The 21,333-nt window shown below is 43.6% G+C and overlaps 1 protein-coding gene across 1 annotated transcript in view; it reads right to left on the bottom strand.

Annotated features, from left to right (window-relative positions):
* Positions 1 to 21,333, bottom strand: part of CCDC146 (coiled-coil domain containing 146) — a 234,020-nt gene that overhangs the window by 124,836 nt on the left and 87,851 nt on the right. The window lies entirely within an intron of this gene.

Genomic DNA, 21,333 nt, shown 5'->3' with positions numbered 1-21,333 from the left:
TATGGGGAGCAGGGTGTGTGACATATGGGGGCAGGGGCGTAACTACCGCGGTCGCAGGGGTCGGAAGGAGAAGAGAGGTACTTGTTTTTTATTTTGCTGGCTGCATGACACATGGAGGCCCTGGGGGACCTGGCTGCATGACACATGGAGGCTCTGGGGGGGGCAGGCTGCATGACACCTGGGGGGGCAGGCTGCATGACACCTGGGGGGGCAGGCTGCATGACACCTGGGGGGGCAGGCTGCATGACACCTGGGGGGCAGGCTGCATGACACCTGGGGGGGCTGGCTGCATGACACATGGAGGCCCTGGGGGGGCTGGCTGCATGACACATGGAGGCCCTGGGAGGGCTGGCTGCATCACACAGAGGCCCTGGGGGGCCTGGCTGCATGACACATGGAGGCCCTGGGGGGGTTGACTGCATGACACAGAGGCCCTGGGGGTGCTGGCTGCATGATACATGGAGGTCTATGGGACTGCATAATAAACAATATGGACACCTTATACATGGACTATAGGGGTGCATTATACATGGAGGAGTATGGGGCTGCATAATACAAAATGAAGGACACCTTATACATGGAATATAGGGGTGCATTATACATGGAGGATTATGGGGCTGCATAATACAATATGATGATTCATGGGGCTGCATTATAATACATATAGGACTAGGGGCTACATTATAATATATGGAGGACTATGGAGGCTATACATGGTCTGTGGGGGTGCGTTATAAAACATGGAGGACTATGTCGTGCAGTATAAAATATGGAGAACTATGGGAAATGCATTATAATACATGGAGGACTATGGGGGTGCATTCTAATATATGGGACCCTCTATACTATTTGGAAAGCTATGTGGGGGCCATTATAGTATTTGGAGAACTATATATGAGGGAGGACAAAGTTACAAGTATGGGATGGTAATGCTTTGTGCTGAGGGAAAAGGGCTCTTTCCCTCAGCACCCAGCTTTCCCATACTCTGCTGTACATCTCTCAGCACCCAGCTTTCCCATGCTCTGATATGGGAAAGCTGGGTGCTGAGGGAAAGATGTATGACAGAGCATTGGATAGCTGGGTGCCGAGGACAAGATGGATATCAGATCATGGGAAAGCTGGGTGCTGATAGAGGGATTTTAGATTATGGGAAACCTGGGTGCTGTGGGTAAAAGCCAAGTGTCAGTATCATTATCCCGTACCCTAAATGTCAGTGTACATGGAGGGGGGCCCCGGTCAAAATTTTGCACCAGGGCCCATCAAACTCTAGTTACGCCACTGGTTGCAGCAGTCACGTGCAGGCAGCTTGTCAACAATGACCATCAGTGCATCTGCACTGGATGGATAGGGGATTGAAGGGGAGATTGTTTCTTTTATTTCTGTTTTTCACATCATTTTGTTTTTGTTTATTACTGCTGGTTATTACTGCTGTTCCCTATACAACTGTTAAAAGTGATCAACAAAAAGTACCCTTGTGTATTCATCCATTACTTTTGGAAAATATAAGTTAGCTTTGCCATAGCGATTTCTGAATATCTTTAATTTATACTCTTACAAGCATTTCTCTGTTTCTTTACCAAACTATTACATAAGTATAATAAATCAAAAGTGCAAATCACCACAATGTTTAACCGTATAGTAATTATCTTCATTCCAGCTTACCACTGCCACTCCCGTACTACTCACCACCAGAATTTTTCTAAGCACACTCCAAACCCTGAAATCTTTCAGAACGTGCCAAGTTAAAGGGCTGGGTATGGAGTTGTATTCCTATTATCTACAACCCCAATTCTAAAAACATTAGGACGCAATGTAAAATGTAAAGAAGACAAGAATGCAATGATTTGGAAATCTCCTATAGCCAAATTATATTTTCACCATGTTACAAATTATTATGTAAATTGGATTTAAGTGTCATAGGGATTATTTTTTTTTTCCATTGAAACTCATTGATGGTATTGTGTCTCAGGGTTCTTTGAATCACTGAAATCAATCTCAGATACCTGTGATAATTAGTTTGTCTGGTGAGCCCAATAAAAGGAAAACTGGATTTCCACAATATTAAGCAGGCCACAGTTTTCAAGTAACATGGGAAAGAAAAAGGATCTCTCTGCTGCCGAAAAGCATCAAATAGTGCAATGTCTTGGACAAGGGATCAAAACATTAGATATTTCACAAAAACTTAAGCGTGATCATCGTACTGTGAAAAGATTTGTGGCTGATTCTGAGCACATATATGTTCGGGCTGATAAAGGCAGAATGAGGAAGGTTTCTGCCAGGCAAGTCCATCGGATTAAGAGAGCAGCTGCTAAAGAGCCATTACAAACCAGCAAATAGATATTTGAAGCTGCTGGTGCCTCTGGAGTCCCTCGAACCTGTAGGATCCTTCAAAGGCTTGCTGTGGTGCATAAACCTACTATTCAGCCACCCCTAACCACTGCTCACAAGCAGAAACGGTTGCAGTGCGCCCAGACATACATGAAGACTAATTTTCAAACATTCTTGTTTACTGATGAGTGTTGAGCAACCCTGGATGGTCCAGATGGATGGAATAGTGGATGGTTGGTGGAAGGCCACCATGTCCCAACAAGGCTTTGACGTCAGCAAGGAGGTGGTGGAGTCATGTTTTGGGCTGGAATCATGAGGAGACATCTGGTAGGCCCCTTTAGGGTTCCATAAGGTGTGAAAATGACCTCTGAAAAGTATATAGAGTTTGTGACTGAAAACTTTATTCCATGGTACAAAAAGCAGAAACGTGCCTTCAGGAGCAAAATCATCTTCATGCATGACAATGCACCATCTCATGCTGCAAAGAATACCTCTGTGTCATTGGCAGCTATGGGCATAAAAGGAGATAAACTCATGGTGTGGTCACCATCTTCCCCTGACCTCAACCCTATAGAGAACCTTTGGAGTATCATCAAGCAAAAGATCTATGAGGGTGGGAGGCAGTTCACATCAAAACAGCTGCTCTGGGAGGCTATTCTGACATCATGCAAAGAAATTCAAGCAGAAACTCTCCAAAAACTCACAAGTTCAAAGGATGCAAGAATTGTGAAGGTGATATCAAAGAAGGGTTCCTATGTTAACATATAACTTGGCCTGTTAGAATGTTTTGGATTTAAATAGCTTTTTATTTCAGTCAATTTGACATCCTAATGCTGCAAATTCCACAAATTCCACAGCATTTTCAGTTCTTTAAAATATATAAAATGTTTAGAAACTCTACTATGCTTAATAATTTGGAACAGTGCATTTTGAGTTTTTTTAAAATTTGAAGATTATACTGTTATCATTGGGAGGTTTCTTCAATAAAATTTGATGTATACTCTAACGGGTGATGACTTTTATTAAACTGACTGTCATTTGCACCAACCATTTAGGAAAATCAGAGAAAAATATAATTTGCATAATAATTTGGAACATGGTATGCAGAAGGTAAAACAAAGACATTTTTCCATTTAGTTTGAACAAATTACCTTATTTAGAAATTGATAGGAGCAACACATTTCAAAAACAACGCTTGACCCGACCCAAAACGGCCCGGCGACAAGTAGGTTAACCACCTGCCCCGTGGGGCGCTACTCATGCATGATTACACGTGTGCGTCACTATTCCAATCGGAGAAGATTCACCACATGTAGAAGATCCTGCTTGAACTTGTACGACCCAAGGTGGTGCTCTGCCGATTACACCCAGGAGATGGGACAATGTTATATCTTCAGAGTAAAAAAATCCGCAAATAAAATGTCCCCACACCTGCAGCACTACGCTCCCTCTCCCCCATTGCTGGGTAAAGTGTCTGAATTGGGACATGTAATGGATGCGCCACTTCTGGGGCAGCTGCGAGGTAGTATTTGTAGGCAAGAAGGGGCCAATAACCATGGACCTTCCCACCCTGATAATACCGGCCCCCAGCTGTTAGCTTTACCATGGCTGGTTAAGAAAAATGGAGGGGAACCACGCTGTTTTTTTACATTATTTTTTTAAAATAATTTAAAAAAACGGCGTAAGATCCCCTCTATTTGTGATAGCCAGTCATGGTAAAGCTGACAGCTGGGGATTGCAGCCTGTAGCCATCTGTTTTACCTGCGCTGGTAATCAATGATATGGCGGGAGCCCGCACCATTTTTTTTTTAAATTATTTATTTCTTTTTACACTACCATACAGAAAACTGACTTTAACTAATTACAGACACTGACAAGATGGTGGGGGGCATGTATAGCAGTCTGCAACCAATCACAGATGCTGGCAGAGAGGCAGGACAAAGGAAGCAGTGAATATTCATGAAACTTAATGAGTCTAACTGCAGTGTTATCTTCCGGGAAACATGGTATGCATTACTTTCCTGCTCTTACCTCCATTTAGCTTCCTTTTTCAGTCCACTAGCCTTTACTACAACCATTTTACAGCACAGAACTTCTAGTTCTCATTGACTTGTAAGGGGTTACCGAATTATTATTTTTTTTTGTCAATTTGTGCGGATTCAGCGAATCCGAATATCCATGAGCCAGCTGCGATACGCAGTCGGCATCTGTCTGTAACAGTAGTGACTACAGCTAGCCTTGATTGTTGCTGTTCTAGTTATTTAAATGCACTTGTCAATCAATGGCAGTAGCACTTAAATAGCAGGATGGCCAATGCATGCACTCACCAGTCACCTCCCATCAGCTACTCCTTGTGGGTTTCTGATGAGTTGCCATGTGTTGCTGTCACATATGCCGAGCCTGAGGTTGGCATCCTTGAAAGAAGTAACAATCAAAGTGCCAAGACGTTAGTACAGTACGTTCATTTTATATAGAGTGGTGACTAACAGATCCTTGCACTGATTGTATGACAGGAACTGATTGGTGGCAGGGAGAATAAAACTTATTTTCTCCCTGTAGCCAAAGCATTTCCAGTTAGTCAGCTAACCAGGCTTTAAATATTATTTACTTGCAGACTGACCCTATATCTGCAGATAAATAGCATTTCTCGAGGTGACCGGTTACCTTTAAAGAGGTGCCCTGGATATCTGTAGGATTTCACTATGACTTCTAACATTGTATAATATACTATTAGGATTTGGCTGTTTTCACTTTCTCTACATTTGTCACATTACTGATTCTTATGCAATTTGCGTCTGTCATTGTTTCAATTGAGAAACGCAGAAGAGAAAGCGTCTGGCACGTGGTTGTATTTAGGCAAATTTTATATGGAGCTGTAAAATAATGAGCACAGAAGGGTATGAAAACAGCCAAATCCTAAAAGTATCCTAAAACTAAATCAGAACATTTTTTGTAACCTGTTAAATATAGGTTACAAAAGTTTTTTTGTTTTTTTTTAAAGTTGTGTGCAAAAGGCTCACGCTATATAAATTTTGTATAGTGTTCAGCTTTTGTCAACACTACTTGCTGTTTGAATGTTATTCTCATAATTTTGCCTACTTAATCAATTTTCAATCCACAGACTTTTTATTCTGGCATCGTGTTCTGTTCCATATCTCTGTATTAAGCTTGGTTTTGCTCCTGTATCTATACGGTAAGCTCAGTTCTGGTATTGTATCTTTGTAGTAAGCTCAATTTTGTTACTGTATTTATGCTGTAAGCTTGGCTGTTACCGTATCTATGTAGTAAGCCCAGTTCTGCTACCATATTTGTGCAGTAAGCTTTGTTCTGTTCCCATATCTATGTAGTAAGCTTGTTTATCTTGCTCTATCGTTAGTAGGTGTGGTGCTGTTCCCATATTGGTGTACTAAGCAAGGTTCTGTTCTAGTATCTGTGTAGTAAGTTTGTTTCTCTGTCTCTCTCCCAGTCATTGTCTGTCTGTCTGTCTGTCTATCTCTCTGTCTGTCTCTCTCTGTCTCTTGGCCTGTCAGTCTCTTTCTGTCTGTCTCTTTCCCTGTCTGCTTCTGTCTGTCTCTCTGTCTGTCTCATTCCCTGTCTGTCTCTGTATCTTTGTCTGAATCTGTCTCTCTGTCTCTCTTTTTTCTGTCTGTCTGAATCTGTTTGTTTCTGTCTGTTTCTCTCTGTCTATTTGTGTGTCTCTCTCTCTGTCTCTTTTCCTGTATGTCTCCCTGTCTGTTTCTGTCTGTCTTTCTCTGTCTATTTGTCTCTCTCTGTTTGTCTGTCTCTTTCCCTGTCTGTCTATGTGTGTCTATGTCCGTCTCTGACTGTCTGTCTCTGTTTCTATCAGTGTCTGTCTATCTTTCTGTCTTTCTCTGTATCAGTTTCTCTGTCTCTCTGTCTCTGTGTGTCTGTCTCTGTGTGTCTGTCTGTTTCTTTCCCTGAATGTATATTTCTCTCTCTGTCTGTTTGTCTCTCTCTATCTGACACTCTCTGTCTATTTCCCTGTCTGTCTCTTTCCCTGTCTGCCTCTTTCCCTGTGTCTGTCTCTTTCCCTGTCTGCTTCTGTCTGTCTATTTCCCGGTCTCTCTATATGTCTCTTTCCCTGTCTGTCTCTTTCCCTGTCTGCCTCTGTCTTTGCCTGTCTCTCTCTGTCTGTCTATTTCCCTATCTGTCTGTCTCTTTCCCTGTCTGCCTCTGTCTGTCTCTTTCCCTGTCTGCCTTTTTCTCTGTCTGTCTGTGCCTGTCTGTCTGTCTCTGTCTCTCAGTCTGTCTCTGTATCCATCTCTCCACCGACATCATATTACCTCACACATAAGCTTCTTATACTAACAATTTCCTTGTTCCTATAGCAACCAATCACAGCTCCTATTAATAACCTATATCTCCCAGCTCAATTCACTTTAATGGAGGCATATTTTTTGGAGAGTAACTGTAAAGCGCGGGGTTACATTTTCCCATCAAAACATAGTCTATGATGTTTCCTGAGTCAAATAGGGTGGCTGTGCAAAATTTTATGATTGTAAATGCGACGGTGCGGATTCCTTTAGTGGACGTACATACACACACACATACACACATACTTACACTCAGCTTTATATATTAGATCTCACTTATGGTACCCTATTTATGTAGAAAGCTTGGTTCTGTTCCCATATCTATGTAGTAGGTTGTTCTGTTGCTGTAACTATTTAGTAAACGTATTTCTGTTCCCATAATGATGTAGTAAGTATGGTTCTGTTCTCGTACCTGTGCTGTAGTTTCTTTCTGTTCCTGTATATATGTTGTAAACTCCATTCTGTTCCCATATTCATATACCAGCCACCAATATGTTTAAAGCTTGTTACCTATGCTGCTTTAATTCCGCAGCCAGAGTTAAGCAGGCCAAAGATGGGCCAACGCAACTCATGGGCACTGCTTTGTGATTGCCCCCCTGGCCAATATTTGCCAGCCAGCTCTTGGTAAATATCTGGGAAGTGAAGAGACCAATTGCTAGAATTTATGGAGGGAAATGTTGTCCCATTATTGGCTGAGCTAGGATTATAGCTGCTTAATATTCCTAGGTCATCTATGTTAAATTTTTGTTTCATAATGCACCAAATCTTTTCTTCCAGTGAAGGTCTGGACTGCAGGAAGCCAGTTCATCATCAAACTCTTCTATGAATCCATGCTGTTGTGACGGATCCAGTATGTGGTTTAACATAGTCTTGCTGAAATATGAAAAGCCTTCCCTGAAACATTGTCTGGATGAGCGCATGTGTTGTTCTAAAACCTCTATATAAGGCTGGTTTCAGACATCCGTGTTTTAGGTACGTGTGACATCCGTTTTTAACATGGATGTCACACGTACCCATGTTACCCTATTGTGTACTCACACGGCAGTGTTTTCACACGGAACGTGTGGCCCCACTATTTCACACGGAGACGTGTCCGCAGCACGGGTGTCACACGGACCGCACATTGATGTGATCAGTGTGACACGGACAGAAGAAAACACGGGTTTCTAAATAAAAAGATTTTCTATATTTACCTGTATCCAGCGATACTGTCTCCGTCTCTGCTGCCTCTCGCTCCTGACCCTCGCTCATTATTTTCATTGATTATATACCGCAGTGAGCAGCTGGGAGCAGGGGCATCGCAGTGACAGCGCTGGAGACAGCACTGCCATGGACAGCATCGCTGAGGACAGCATCGCTGGGGACATTGCTAGTGACAGGTGAGTATCCTGCCAGCAGTGTGTGGAGGGACGTCCAGGAGGTCATCGGATTTCCCAATGAACTCTGATGACCTCCTGATGATAACCCTGCGACAACTGCGCTACAGCGAGTGTCACGATGGTGACTTCCAGGGGTTCATGAGAGTTCATTGGGAACTCCGATGACCCCCTGGATGTCACTGCACAAACTGCTGTATACTCACCTGTCACCAGCGATGTCCCCGGCGGTGCTGTCCTCGGCTGTGCGGTCTCCGGCGCTGTCCCCGCGATGCTCCGGCTTCCACATCCTCGGGCAGTGAATAATCAATGAAAATAATGAGCGGGGGTTAGGAGCGGGAGGCAGCAGAGCAGAAGACAGCATCGCTGGATACAGGTAAATATAGAATATCTGTTAATTGCTGAGATACGTGTTTTACCCGGTACGTGTCACACGTATGCAAACATGGATGTCATACGCGTGACACACGTGTAATACAGATATGACATACGTATGACACATGTGTGACCATAACCATGCGTGTGACTGGTACCTGATTAAACACGGACGTCTGAAACCAGCCTAATGCTCAGCATTAATAGTGCCTTCAAGATATACAAGCTGCCAATGTCTTATGTAATAATGCAACCCCATACCATCAGAGATGGAATCTTTTAACCTGTGCACTGAGAAAAAGCTGGATGGTGCCTTTTTCTTTTAAGTCCGCAGGACACGAGCCTATGGCTTCCATAAATAATTTAAAAATGTGATTAATCTGACCACAGAATAGTTTCCATAATGCCTGAGTCCAAAGCTTTAGCCTGAATTAGTGGATTGCACAATTAACTGTATTCACAGACAATGATTTCTGGACGTTTTTCTGAGCACAACCAGTGATTTGCATGACCAAATCCTTCCTGTTTTTAATAAAGTGCCATCTTAGGGCCTGTAAATCACAAACATTTAAATGTAACATATTTTTCCAGAATCTCTAAATTTTTTGATGATATTATGTACATACTGGGATATCTAAAGTCTTTGCAATTTTATGTTGAGTACTATCTTTCTAAAAGTGTTCCCCAATTTGTGTTCCCCAGATTGATGAATTGCTGACCATCTTTGCTTCTGAAAGACTCTGCCTCTTTAACATGCTGATTTTATACAATCATGTGACTTAGTTGAAAATTGACCCTCTAGCTGTTTTTCTTTGCTACCACTTACTTTTAAAGGATTTTGTTAACTCTGTTCCATGTTTTTAAGATGTATTGCTGACATAATTTTATCAAATGAAATGGAAAAATATCTAATGTTCAAGTTCTTATATGTTTTTAGTTCTGCTGTTAAGAAAATATGGCTATATCGACTATGGCTCTCTCACATGACTTCTCCGATGCTTTTTCTGCCAGGCACTCCTGTGGTAGTTTGTCTAACGAAAAACAAAAGTATTGGCAATCCAAAATCAGACATGCCAGATCCTTATCTGCCCAACATAATCTGTTGAGGGAGAGTTAAGGCCACGTCTCACTAAGCAACATCGCTAGCAACATCGCTGCTGAGGCACAACTTTTGTGACGTAACAGCGATGTTGCTAGCGATGTTGTTGTGTGTGACATCCAGCAACAACCTGGCCCCTGCTGTGAGGTCGCTGGTTGTTGCTGAATGTCCTGGACCATTTTTTAGTTGTTGCTCTCCCGCTGAGAAGCACACATCGCTGTGTGTGACAGCAAGAGAGCAACAACTGAATGTGCAGTGAGCAGGGAGCCAGCTTCTGCGGACGCTGGTAACCAATCTAAATATCGGGTAACCAAGGAGCCCTTTTCTTGGTTATCCGATATTTACCTTCGTTACCAGCGTACGCTGCTCTCAAGCGGCGAGTGCCGGCTCCCTGCTCCCTGCACACATACCCAGACTACACATCGGGTAATTAACCCGATGTGTACTCTGGCTAGGAGTGCAGGGAGCCAGCGCTAAGCGGTGTGCTCTCACGCTGCCAGTGCCGGCTCCCTGCTTCCTGCACACATAGCCAGACTACACATCGGGTAATTAACCCGATGTGTACTCTGGCTAGGAGTGCAGGGAGCCAGCGCTAAGCGGTGTGCGCTGGTAACCAAGGTAAATATCGGGTTGGTTACCCGATATTTACCTTAGTTACCAAGCGCAGCATCGCTTCCACGTGTCGCTGCTGGCTGGGGGCTGGTCACTGGTTGCTGGTGAGATCTGCCTGTTTGACAGCTCACCAGCAACCCGTGTAGCGACGCTCCAGCGATCCCTGCCAGGTCAGGTTGCTGGTGGGATCGCTGGAGCGTCGCTTAGTGTGACGGTACGTTTAGGAAGACCCCATACACATTAAAATTAGACAGAGAGAGGGGGGGAGCCAGCCCTGCCTCTGAATGGTATGCAAAAAAATATTTTTTTAGTGTAAATTCACAATTATTCCAACTGTACTATAATGCAAAGTGAGATTTTTAGCAAATGATTGATCAATAATTTGAGCCGCCCCCGCCAATTAATTAGTTAGCCATATGGCACATTGAAAATATAAATGTAGCGTAAGACCCCCCTATAGAGATTTGCCTTGACGTTGGCAGGGGTGGCTCAAATTATTGATCAATCATTTGCTAAAACTCTCAATTTGCATTATAGTACAGTTGGAATAATTGTGAATTTACACTAAAAAAATTTTTTTTGCATACCATTCTCAGGAAGCACTGGATCCCCCCCCCTCTTTGACATTAAAATTAGAGTATTGATTGAACCTGCTGACATTGGCGAGTTCAGCTGACGTTAGTCTAATGTGTATGTAGGACTTTAGGAAGAGAACAGTTTTTCTCCACATGAACTGCCAATTTACTGACAGATCTTAGTGGGTCATAATCCAATCCTCTGCATTCTATGTAATAGTATAGAAATCATAAAAAGTATATTGAAAGACAAATAAATTGTTACTGAGGCCCACTGCTAAGGTCATGAACTGATTTGACAGTGCATGGTGATCCTCACTGAGGATAAAAAACAATGGGATTGAACCATTTCTACTGAGGCTTTGCTGAGCCTTGCCGGCAGGTTCCCTGAGAAGGTCACTGATTCATTCTCCAGAACACTGATTACTATATACAATGCTACATGAATTCTCAGTTTTTCCATAAGCGCGGAAAGTTAGAAAACCACAACAATTGGTGCTTGTCCATTACATGTGTGATGAAGAATGCATGACATTTCCCTCCACAGATCAAGTGCCAATTACCGTAAGTCATAAGATATTAAAACCAAGTTTGATAATGCTGCATACACAAATGTATTGTTTTGTAGGTATGCTATAATATTACCCAGGATATTGTTTCTAATGCAATTTGTCTTATCAAGGCAAAGTAACGACAAAGTGACAGCATTTCTCCTATGATTGTAGAAGCTCTAGCATAATATGTAATGCTCGCTGGTGCTTACGGCAGTTAACCCACTGGGCTGCAGTAATGGCTCAACCTGGAGGAGCGTAATTAAGTGCCTACCAGGTATTCATCAGAGCCTCTGATGGTGAACTTGGGCTTCGCTGCCGGTAGTCACCAGGTTCTAGCCAGGAAGTCCTGGTACTTTGACAGCTGGCCCCAGGGGTCGGGTTAGGATACTGACAGTCTCTGATGCTGACTGGTGCAGCCGGAATAGCTAATGCAGACTGGACGGCAGGAAGCGGCAGGTATAGAAGATTTGGCTGATACGGCAGATGTTGCAGGTGTAGCTGGGATGGCAGGTACTGACGGGTGCAGCAGGTACACCTGGTAGAACAGGCATGGAGGGTACAGTGGGTGCAGCAGGTTCAGCAGATACAACAAGTATCATAGGTTCAGCAAGCATGGCTGGTACAGACAGGTACAGCGGGTTCTAGGACACAGATTCGTATTAGCAACTACAACTTAAATGTACAGCACACGGGAATGGAACCTGACAACTATCAAAGCGTCTCTAAGGATAAACCATGTTTCCTAGGCACCTCCCATAGTGAAAGGGTGGTGTAAATACTGGGTTAAGGGGCGCTCGCTTTTCAAAAATTTGTGCGTTTGTGCCATAAGTGTGCTGCCAGGACACCTGCATGGCGTGCGCAGGCCCTGGGAGCTATCGCTGAATGGCCGGGAGGGTGAGTGTGCCGATGTCACCGCTGGAAGGAGGGTGCAGGACAATGCGGGGAGGACGGTAATGTCATAACATAATATAGACGACATTAATATACAACGTAATTATCATGTAAAAACAAAGTATAAATAGAGCTGAGCAGAATTATGCAGATAACTCACATAGAAATAAGCCATCCTTGGCTACAAATTGTGATAAATTAATCACTTCCAGTCTGAGCATGTTACAGTCTAAAAGTAATATCATCCAGTAAATCCAATAAAGATCAAAATTACTGAATGTTCTGATGTTTTTCCATGCATTATGCAAGCTGAAAATCTAATTGCTGGCACTCAGTTCTGCAGACTATTAAACTCACTTGGAGCAGCACATCTCATTTAGTACAGAACCGCACAGTTTAGGAGAATACTGCAAAGATTTTGGCTACTTGTTAAACAAATTAAAGTTTTAATTTGGATTTTTCATGGATTTTATTGTGGTTCAAATGTCAACATCTATGGTGAAAGTCTTTAATTTTTCTTATCATACTTCCTGACATGTTTGTTTTAATAACTCTTTGAATTCCCCATGAAATAACTTTGGAGCCTTTCATTCCAGCTCTCTGTTCTGTTACTCCTCCTGTTATTTCGAAGAAAAGAAAAGGTATTCAGAAAATGAGTTTCCCCTTTGTGTTTATTCATTGGATAGGACATATGATTGCATAATGAAAAATGTTTATGTTTTGTATATACCTGAAAGCACTCATGTATTGGGCTATTTTACATTTTACACCCACAAGCAGTAAGTGGGTGACAAATTGATGATGCCATGTAAGCATTTCTGCTATGATTCCTCCCAGGCAGATGGCCACAGGTAAGTATACTTGTGACAGTGGCTGGAGCATATAGTCGGTCTGTAGTAACGTCTTTTCATGTGGCAGCAGTAGAGGAGGGCTAGCTATAGGCTTTTCTCCTCTATGAAAAAGCTTCTCTATGGCTGGGATCCCACTTTGATCACTACAGTTCAAGACTGCTAAATAGTTACCTGGTCAGAAACTTTAGGACAACTCTGCAGTCAGCCCTGGGTACCTGTGTTGCCCTAACATCTTCAGTTATAGCGAAAGAGAGGAAAATATAGTACAATACGTAAGATCTGTATATAATAATACAAAGATGTAAAATATTATTACTATAATGTCACAAAAAAGTAAACATTTTCTAAAAAAAAAAAAAATATAAGTCCTCAAATACACAATGTATCAAGTATATAATACATTTGATTGAAGATACATGTAACGTCCATACTGGAGTCCCCGCACTGTCTACCGGAGGCTGTGCACACCTTACAGGCCTCTTGAAACTGCCCGTAGGCTGCAGGTATTTAAGGCACTTTTCCCTTAAGTGAAGTGCCTGGGCAATGAGTTAGTTACATTGCTAGTTCTCAGGTCCTCAGTGCTGCTGCTATTGTTTTTCTTTCTGCTGCTCATTTGTTTTTCTGTTGCAGTGTACTCCTTATCTACTGCTGCTGCTATGACCACCTATGCCAGCTGTCTGCCACGATACAAGCTGCTGCAAGTATCCATGCCCGTCGCTGTTGCCATATCAATCCATCCCGGATGGATCCACTACTCTGCCTGCTGCTGCAGCCGCTTCTACCAGAAACTGAACTGTGTCAGTTGCGCCAGCTGACCCAGATTCCCTAGGGCTGCCCTCTACTGGCTGCTTACCAGCGTGTGTATCTGCTGCTACCTTTAGTGGCAGTAGTGAAGATTTGGCGTTTGGTCCAGTTTGCTCCCCAGGCATGTGAGCTGTACCTTCGTTCCAGTGGACCCACTAATACAGTGCTCGTCCAGTGAGAATAACAATAGGATACATAAAAATCACAAACCTACACTTATTAGTGTAAAACTTTAACGGTATAATAAATAAAAATAAAATGTTGAAAATGGCTTTTTTCTATTTGTGCCACAAAACAATCATAGTGTGACCCATAGAAGCTGTATTGTGATATACAATCAGCTAGGAACTAGTGGGATTAATAATGTTGCAAGTACGACCCTCAGTATGTGAAGGCTTATACTTAACATGAGTTCTTCTGGAATCCCAGGGAAATCTTACACAGGGCGACCATTATTCTTGTGTACAGTAAAGGGAGGGCCGGATCTTCAGGCACAATTATCACACAATTCAAAAGTCAAGGTAATGATTGGGATTTTATTCAACTTCTTTCCAATACATGACATTACTTCTCTTCCTACGATAACTCATCAACAACTCTATACAAAGTGTTTCTCCTCACAGATCAGTCCTCTTCAAAGTGTGTCTAGAACTGTGCAGTCTGTACTCGCCTCATACAATGGAGGTGTGGTAGATAGAAAAGAGTTTGTGCTGTCCCTCTACTCCTCTCTTCAGATAATACAGAATCTTGTCTATCCTGAGCCTCCTTATTTATATCAACCGTTTCTCAAGAAACACTGATCTAACCCACTGGTCTGTTGTTCCCTCAAATCTCTCTCTTGGAAAGAAGTTGAATAAAATCACAATCATTACCTTCACTTTTGAATTGTGTGATAACTGTGCCTGAAGATCCTGCCCTCCCTTTACTGTACAGAAGAATAATGGTCGCCCTATGCAAGATTTCCCTGGGATTCCAGAAGAACTCATGTTAAGAATAAGCCTTCACATACTGAGGGTCGTACTTGCAACATTGGTGGCCCATACGGGAAATCCTGAGAGGGAATAAGGCTGTAATTTAGCAGAGGCACAGCTACTGTAATACACAGCACCACAACTCAGCTCTGCTACACCATTTAAAGGGGACCAGCATTGTAAAAGCACAATAGCAGAAGCAGCAGCTATGGATGTGGAAACACAGATCAAGGCTAGGTTCGCACACTGCGTCTTTTTGACGCTGCGTTTTTGTGCGTTTTTGGCCGCTAAAAACGCACAAAAACGCACCTGCGTCGAAAAAACGCATCAAAAAACGCAGGCGTTTCAATGCATTGCATGGGGGGAAAACGCAGAAAAACGCAGGAAAGAACTGTCATGTCCATTTTTTTTTTTAACTCAAAAACGCAGGTAAAAAAAACATGTGTGCGGACAGCAAAAATGAAAACTCATAGACTTTGCTGGGGAAGCAAAGTCCTGCAGTTTTGAGGCCAAAAACGCACCCGAAAAACGCGCAAAAACGAAAAACGCACTGTGCGCACAGAGCCCAATAGTGTCAGTGAGCTGCTCCTGCAGTTATCTTTTGAGGAATTGAGTACAGTAACACGCATGTAAAGATGGCAGAAGAACAGATCACCAAGGCACGCAACCGCAGAAATATCTTACAGCCATTAACAAATATATGGATGAGTTAGGAAAGAGAGAAGATGAGCACGTCATGGGGACATTCCTTCAGGAATTAACACAATTCATAACTGGGTTGAGAATGAAGGATGCAGAGGAGCTGACAATCACTAAGAGTAAGGCGGGCTTTGCACGCTGCGACATCAGTAACAATGTGTTACCGATGCTGCAGCGATAGTCCCGCCCCCGTCGCACGTTCGATATATAGTGAAAGCTGCCGTAGCGATTATTATCGCTACGGCAGCTTTACACGCACATACCTGCCGTGCGACGTCCCTCTGGCCGGCGACCCGCCTCCTTCCTTAGGGGGCGGGTCGTGCGGCGTCACAGTGACGTCACACGGCAGGCGGCCAATAGCAGCGGAGGGGCGGAGATGAGCAGGATGTAAACATCCCGCCCACCTCCGTCCTTCTCATTGCAGCCGGGAGGCAGGTAAGGTGAAGTTCCTCGCTCCTGCGGCTTCACACACAGCGATGTGTGCTGCCGCAGGAGCGAGGAACTACATCGTACCTGTCGCTCCCCCGGCATTATGGAAATGTCGGAGGCTGCAGCGATGATACGATGACGATGATTTTGCGCTCGTTCATCGTATCATCTAGGATTTACACACTACGACATCGCAAGTGACGCCGGATGTGCGTCACTTTCGATTTGACCCCACCGACATCGCACCTGCGATGTCGTAGTGTGCAAAGCCCGCCTAAGATACTCCTTATCTAATAAAAATATTTTATATGGGAATAAGGATTTAATTTCACTGTTAAGATACTCCTTCCACAGACAGAACTACAGGAATTGAGAGAACAATTTATCACTTTAATAAAAGCTGTGCAGCAATCTGCTGGAACTTCTGAACCAGGGAGGCAGACCTCCCTACCACAGCAAATCACCATAAGAAAAGATTCTTGGACAGATTGGGGAAAGATAACAGAAGGAAAAACTGTCTTAACTTGCTGCACCAGATTGATGCAGGAGTGCAGAAAGGCTAGCAGCCAGATGAGATCATCGAGGCAGTGGTGAAAGCTATCAGCCCAGGACTAAATCTCAGAAATATGCTAGAAAAGAAAAGTCACTTGACACTTTAGATGATCTTAAAGGGGCACTATAAAGAAGAAAGCACTTCAGAGCTGTTCCACCAACTCATTAACATTGCACAGGACCACAAGGAATCTCCTCAAGGTTTCTTGTTCAGAGCAATCAAATTGAAGGACAGACTGTTGTTTGCATTCCGTGATGTAGAGGTAGAGGAAAGGTTTGATGCCGGGCTAGTCCAGAAGAAGTTTCTGAGATCTTTAGGAACAGGATTAATTAGCAAAGCTATCAAGTTACAGATGAAACAATATCTAGAAGATCCAGATATTTTGGATGAGGTCTTAATTGAAATGATTAATGAGGGAGCCAGTTTGGAGTCAGAGAGTGAACAGAATTAAAGAAAGGCTCCGCTATCAAAACAACCAAAATGAACCAGGTGAAGTTGGAGACTCCTAGCGTTCAGTCAGAAGATCATCCTGGAGACTCTCCAGTATCACGACATAGAGAAAACACCAAATCTCCAGCGATGGAAAAGACAGCCGGCGCTGACAGGAAAGAAGTGATTGGAGAACTCCGAGCTGAGCTGATAGAGGTGAAGAAGTTAATTTGCACCAGGCCTGAGCCTCGAACATTCAGACTCAGGAGTGTGTTTCAACAGGTAAGACATCCTGCTTGTGAGAGTTGCTGATCATCAAGTCAAAATACTGTTTGTTGCCATTGTCTAAGATGTGGTGAAGAAGGGCATTATGCCAGAGAATGTCAAGTGCCACGACACTTAGGGTTAAACAACAGAAAGGTTGCCAGTGCAGGGCGACTGGTAACTGCAACCTGGATGAAGCCCCAGGCACAAATATTACCAACATCCAGAACTGCTTATGAGATACAACGGCTGCATCAGCACTATCCCCAGATGTGTGACCGTCTTTGGCAGCTCCAAGAGGGAGAGGACCATCAGCTTCTTAATGCCCAGTGTGGAAGTCAGACCATGTATTTCTGGGAGCAAGAGGATTGTTCGGTCAGTAAGTATAGCCTCATCAACTTAATTGGTGAAAGGTGTTTCATACAGTGCAAGTTAGATGGACTTCTGGTGAAAGCGCTATGGGATACAGGTGCCCAAGCGAGCCTCCTAAACGACGAATGGAGAAGGTGTCATATGCCACACACCTGCCTTCGTCCACTAAAAGAACTGTTAGGACTTGTGGAACTCCACGGCAAAGCAGTTAATCAGACCGAGATCCCGTTTATAGGCTGGGTGGAAGTGACATTTGAACTCAGTGCCACAAAGAACAGCGATGCTATTGAGTTATTGGTACCCTTTCTTGTCTCCAGTGATCCCAATGTGGCAGAAGAACCTATCCTGGGTTACAATGTTATCAGTGAGGTTATCAAGAAATACAAATCAGGGACACCTGTGTTGGTGGCAATAGCCAAATTGCTGGCCATTCCTAGAGTCGTGGAAGAAAATCTGATTTGTGGAATAAGTAGAGCACAAAACTTCAATGGACATGAAAGAAGTAAAGGTAGGCCTGCGTTCAACCATCATCCCTGCAAATCAAATGGTGGGAGTGAGGTGTGGAGTTAGGCCGGCGTCACACGCTACGATATATTGGGCAATATGTCGTCGGGGTCACGGATTCCGTGACGCACATCAAGCATCGTTAGACATATCGTTGCGTGTGACATCTACGAACGACTGTGAACGAGCAAAAATACTCACCTTATCGTTGCTCATTGACACGTCGTTCATTTTCAAAATGTTGGTCCTCCTCCTGCGCGCCGGTTGCTCATCGTTCCCGAGGCAGCACACATCGGTCCATGTGACACCCCGGGAACGACGAACACAGCTTACCTGCGTCCCGCCGGCAACGCAGAAGGAAGGAGGTGGGCGGGATTTTACGTCCCGCTCATCTCTGCCCCTTCGCTTCTATTGGCCGGCCGCTGTGTGACGTCGCTGTGACACCGAACGTCCCTCCCCCCTTCAGGAAGAGGATGTTCACCGCCCACAGCGACGTCGTCCGGGAGGTAGGTGAGTGTGACAGGGGGTTAAAGACTTTGTGCGCCATGGGCAACTAATTGCCCGTGACGCACAAACGACGGGGGCAGGTACGATCGCTCATGCGATCGCACGATAGATCGTACCGTGTGACGCCGACCTTAGGGTCGAACCGGGAAGAAAAATCCAGAAGAGACTGTTTGCGCAGAGAGACTCCTCAGAACTTCCCGAGGGTCTCATCCTAGGAGAGACTGTGCTTACGATTCCTACTGGTGGTTTTGTCAGAGTGACAGTGCTGGTAATAAATACCACAAAGCGCGAAGTAAGATTGTACCCTAAGACTGTGTTAGGTCACATTGAAACCATTAAGACGGTGTATTCGGCCAGTGTTAGACCAGTCAAGATTTTTACAGTGAATTTAGTTTCTGAACCACGAAGCAAAGTGTGGCCAGACAAACTTCACAAATTACCTTAGCAGCTTGGGACCCTCCAGTACCCCTGGAACATCTAAGTACTGAAGAGCTAGCAGTAGCGAAACAGATGTTAAGAGAAGAGTGTCGTGCATTCCCAAAGGATGACTCTGATATCGGGTTTATTCCGTCATTACAGCTTAAGATCAACTTGAAAGACTCTACCCCAGTAACCATAAAAAGTTACGTGTCCATACCCAAACTATTGCACCGTGAAGTAAAGGAATATCTGCAATATCTAATTAACAGAGGTCGGATACTAAAATCAAAGTCTTCCTACTCCTCTCCTATTGTCTGTGTAAGGAAGAAGGATGGCACACTGAGGCTCTGTTGTGATTACCGGGAACTAAATTGGAAGTCAATCCAGGACCAGCACCCAATACCAAAGATTCAAGATATGCTAGATAGCTTGTCAGGAAGTACCTGGTTTTCAGTTCTGAACCAGAGAAAGGCGTACCACCAAGGGTTTGTGGAAGAATCCAGTAGATCACTAACAGCCTTTATCACACCTTGGGGATTGCAATGGATCCGTATATCATTTGTGCTCAGCTCTGCCCCGGCAGAATTTCAGAGGAACATGGAAGCCTGTCTAGAGGGGTTAAGAGATGATATCTGCCAGCCATACCTAGATGACAATGTGGTACACAGCAAAACCTTCACAGAGCATGTGGCGCATGTAAGGACTGTACTCCAAAGTTATCAGCAACATGGAGTCAAGCTAACCCCCAAAAAATGTGAACTGTTCAGAAAACAAGTTCGATTTCTGGGGAAAATTGTGTCGGGGGATGGATACACCATGGCCCCAGCAGAAATAGCTCCGGTAATGGCCCTGAAAGACAAGCATCCATCAAATGTGGGAGAATTGAGGAAGATCTTGGGATTCCTCTCCTATTATAGGACTTACATACAGAACTTTTCCCGGATTGCTGCTCCGTTATATCACCTCTTGGGAGGCACAACAAAGTCAGCCACATTAGTGGGAAAAGAAAACAACACTGGCTGGACTTGACCTAAAAGAAAAACACAGTTTCTGCTCAGCAACCACTTAGCTGGACTTCAGATCACCAAGAGATATTGGAAGAATTAGTAGATTACCTTGTAAAACCACCTATAATGGCATATCCTGATTTCAACCAACCAATTGTTCTTCATTGTGATGCCTCTCAAATGGGACTTGGAGCTGTCCTTTATCAGCATCAAAATGGTAGAATGAGAGTCCTTGGCTATGGTTCCAGAACGTTGACAGATGCCGAGAAAAAGTACCATCTTCATTCAGGAAAACTGGAATTCCTGGCATTGAAGTGGGCTGTCTGCGAACGATTTAGAGATTATCTCTATTACAGTAAGGAGTTTGAGGTATACACTGATAACAACCCTTTGACTTATGTCCTCACTACAGCTAAATTGAATGCTACAGGTCAAAGATGGGTGGCTGAACTAGCTGACTTCAACTTCAGTATCAAGTATAGGCCAGGAAAATGCAATGCGGATGCAGATGGATTATCAAGAATGCCAATAGAGCCTGAACAGTTCATGCAAGAATGCTCTGAAGAAGTCAGTCTAGAAGCTATTGTGAGCACCACTCAAACAGTACAAGTTCAGCATGAGGAATGCACACCGTTGTGGTGTCCGTTGACTATAGCAACTACCGTGAAAGCACCAGCACAAGATCACCCTATGTACATCCAACAGTTATCAAAAGAAACAATCCGGAAAGCTCAATGGGAAGATCATATAATTAGCAGAATTCTACCTTATGTGGAACAAAACCGGTTTCCAAGGAAGAGAGAGAGAGATACGGAGTCACCAGCAGTAGCTGTCTTATGTAGAGAACGGGCGATGCACTGTGGAGGTCACCTGAGCTGTAGTATGTTTGTTTAAACGTAATAAGAATATCTGTGTATATAAATAATCAAAATGTAGATATAGATGCAAAATTATCTGTCTGTCTATGTAGCCATCGCATAGACCCATAGTATAATTCAAAGTTGTATAGTCATAAAGGAGTTAACCAAAGATAATGAAGCCAAAATGTGAAGCTACAAACTCTTATCAGTAGTCCACACAGAAAGAATGTTTTAATGAACAGATGTATTGTACAAATGCTGGGAGAAATAGGGGAGTGACACTCCCATAAACTCTGTGTATCATTTTCAAGGCCGAAGGTGCCTTCTGTAATAATTAAGTTTATTTCAATATATAACGAGCTCAGTTGCTGATGCTGACTCATGTCATGAGAGCATGTCTGTGTTCTTTGTCTTATATACATTAATATATATTGGCACTGAAATACAGCTAATACGGCACAGTCTCTGGATATCTCAAATGAGGACTCCATTAGCAGTCTTCAACGCAAATTCCTCCCT

This window comes from Anomaloglossus baeobatrachus, chromosome 4 (genome assembly GCF_048569485.1).
Source record: "Anomaloglossus baeobatrachus isolate aAnoBae1 chromosome 4, aAnoBae1.hap1, whole genome shotgun sequence".
Classification (NCBI taxonomy): Eukaryota; Metazoa; Chordata; class Amphibia; order Anura; family Aromobatidae; genus Anomaloglossus; species Anomaloglossus baeobatrachus.
The sequence above is the reverse complement of the archived record's forward strand: the minus strand, read 5'-3'. Positions and strand labels throughout refer to the sequence as shown.